The sequence below is a fragment of the Microtus ochrogaster genome, unplaced genomic scaffold (genome assembly GCF_000317375.1).
Source record: "Microtus ochrogaster isolate Prairie Vole_2 unplaced genomic scaffold, MicOch1.0 UNK25, whole genome shotgun sequence".
In the NCBI taxonomy this organism is placed as follows: Eukaryota; Metazoa; Chordata; class Mammalia; order Rodentia; family Cricetidae; genus Microtus; species Microtus ochrogaster.
Window position 1 is genome coordinate 3,663,923 of NW_004949123.1, and position 3,178 is coordinate 3,667,100.

A 3,178-nucleotide genomic window follows, 5' to 3' on the forward strand; every position below is an offset into this window, starting at 1 on the left:
GCCTAAAATACGGACAATTTTGCTTGCATGCAAAAAACTGAGAAAATGTGTTTATATTCCCATCTTGATATTTATATAGATAAGAGAATATTAATGTGCGTATATGTATGTAGGAAACTGTGTATGACCTCTATATATACAGACTGAATAAACTGGGTAGCTAATTTGTCTAATAGAAACTTAATCTTTTCTAAATATTGTATTTAATCTATCCACATATTACGTAAAGGGGAAAGTAACCTGTAAAATATACTGTCAAGCACCAGAGAGTCAATTGGTTTGTTCTGTAATTCCAGTAAAGTGCACTTGGGACAAATGAAATGAAAGCATTTAGAACGGTGGATGATAATGGGAGGATGTTGGCAGTGTGATCGGGAAAGCATCGGAGCGAAGCTAAAGAGAAGATTCAGCCACTTTCTAGCATGAAAAAATAGATAGTCATCAAAAGTTCAATTTTTAGCCACTGGCAAAGGATTCACTGAATCTAAAAAACACAGTTGCAACATGTAAATAGGTGAATTTGAATTATAACAATTAAAGAAAATTAGAACCATCATTTAGATGGCTAATCAAAACTGTGAGACTATATAATTCATGGAACTTAGCTGTTTTTAGGTACTAGGCTGAAGTCATAATATGAACTATAAAGAAACACAAATTAAAACAACCTCATTGAAAGTAAAAAATGGGTATAGACATGCATAAATATATGCATCCATATCCCAGTATAATTCTATAGAAGCTGACCATGTCTTTTAACTATTGAAAAAAAGCAATTTAAATATAATAGGTCCCTTATGACTAACGCTATAAAAATTGAATATTTAAAGAAAATCTTTTAATGTTTTATAAAACCTTAACAAAAATATCCTTGTGACTGACCTCATGGTGCTAGTACTGTGAAATAGTTTGTTTTCTAACTAGTAGCAGCTGAAATTCATTTTGTAAAATTTTCAAGTAACTGGTGAAAGCTATCCCTAAACTTAAAGTTTTTAGGGAGAAAAAAACATTTCTGTCACGTTAGTCTTGATGCTTTCAACAATGGCCTTTTGCGCAGGAAGAGGAAGGGAGCAAGTGTCAGGAGTGCTATAATCAGATATGGTTTTTGAAAAAAAGGAACCAGGAGCAAAAGCCCTTATCCCCGAGAAATAATGACCACAAGCCCTGACTGGGCTCATGCCTGGGAGGAAGGCTTCAGATAATGAGCTGTAATCCAGAAGTACCTGCTCAGTTGTGTCAACGAGGTAGGTGACAAGATCGCCTTTAGCCTACTTGAATGTAACTTCTGTACTTTAAACTAGGTCAGATATATTATTTCAATTTAAAATAAGAACCCCTCAAGCAGGCACTATTCTGGAACAGGGCTTTTTGGAAATACTTGGCATGTAGACATGCTCCTCATGGCTTGTGTAATCCTTTGGCAAGGATCAGCCTTCTCCTCCATTACCCACCACTATCCAGTATCTCATAATCAAGAATCTTCCCCAGTTTCTTCATAAGAACTTTCGAGTTCTTCTTATTGTCTAGAAACAATTATAAGAGTCATCGTGAACCACATCCTGGGGGATAGTAATATTGGTTTGAATTTAAGGATATATTTGTTTTCGTGTGTGTGTGTCAAAGACTCTACCATTAAGAACTGATGCCAAGAGACAAAGGATTTAAAACCTGTAGATAATCACTGCTGGATTTAATCTCCCTTGATTATTTTGCAGAGCCTTTGATATGTTCACAATGAATTTTAAACGTGATGTATCCACATAGCAGAATCACACTTGCCTTCTTAGTCCTCAGTGCCTTTCTTTCCTCCTCCCCCTCCCCCTCTTCTTCTCTTCTCTTCTCCTCTCCTCTCCTCTCCTCTCCTCTCCTCTCCTCTCCTCTTATTTCTTACTGCATTAGGGGTTGCTGAGCATAGCTCTTCCCTAGAAAGAAGTTCTTCCTTATTGTGTTTCTTTTTATCCTTCCTTTCCTCCTTTACACATGGCTCCCCTTCTATTACCTGTTTGTTCTTCCTCCTTGGCAATGTCCTCTTCCATCTCCTCATCCACTTCAAAATTAATTTTAATCTTGTTCTTTTGTTTTCAGTAATTTCATCCTCTTTATCTACCTCTTCTATTTTGCAATTTTTAAACAACAAGTTGGAAGTGAAAAGTCAGCAGAATAATCTTGTCTTCACTTTCATATTTGTACTTCTCTGCGTTTGCTAATGCTTTTCCTATTGAACTTATTTTTCTTACAAAAGTACAGAGTGCTTCATGAATTTGTGTGTCAAATTTGTGCAGGAGCCATGATAATCTTCTCTGTATCATTCCAATTTTAGTATATGTGTGTCAAAGTGAGCACATAAGTAATATTATAAATCCATTCTATTTTAGCAGGCATCAAAACATGAATAATATAATAGAAGATGTGTATGTTTTAATGTGAATTGCTCTTATCTCACATTTTCACTACAGACTGAAATATCTCTTATTCCTTTTTATTTAAATTCAATCCTAGGTTAATCAATTTTTTCCTAAGTTTTTATTCACACTAAATTTACCACATATTTTGCTTCTAAGTAATTTTTTATCTGTGCCCAAAGAAATATTTTCCTTATATGTGAAAAACTATGATGCTGTAGACTCATTTGGATGCTCTCTTTTGCATTACTAAATGACTTAAAAATAGAAAGATTCATAGTGTCAAAAATAGTTCAGAAGCTAGTTCACAAAATGAAACACTTAAGGAATTAATGTCTTAAAGTAGAAGTGTATCTAAGAATCAGAATAATAGCGAGCATGGCATCATAACCCTAAGTGTGCAGCAGTGTGGTGCATACCTTGGTAGTAACCAATAACTCTCTAAATGAATTTAAGACCTGCTCACCATGCAGAAAACCATGTCTGATACTGGACACCTATCACAGGAATCTGAAGGTGAAGCCATGGATCTTAGAGAAGAACCTACCATACTCTTTTTACTAAGCCAGTGTAATTCCTCACACTCTAATCTATTGGGAGCTCACCAAGGCCAGCTGGATTGTGACTGAGAAAGCAGGGGATAAACCCGGACTCTCTGAATATGGCAGACAATGAGGGTGGCTGAGAAGCCAAGGACAATGGCACTGGGTTTTGATCCTACTTCTTGTTCTGGCTTTGTGGGGGCCTAGCCAGTTTGGATGTTCACCTTCCTAGAC

The 3,178-nt window shown here is 36.0% G+C and overlaps 1 non-coding gene across 1 annotated transcript; it reads right to left on the minus strand.

The window, feature by feature from the left end:
- Positions 1 to 2,237: 2,237 nt before the first annotated feature.
- Positions 2,238 to 2,345, minus strand: LOC113458435. Its single transcript, XR_003378816.1, has one exon. It is a non-coding gene; the product is annotated as a U6 spliceosomal RNA (small nuclear RNA).
- Between the last annotated feature and the right edge of the window lie 833 nt (positions 2,346 to 3,178).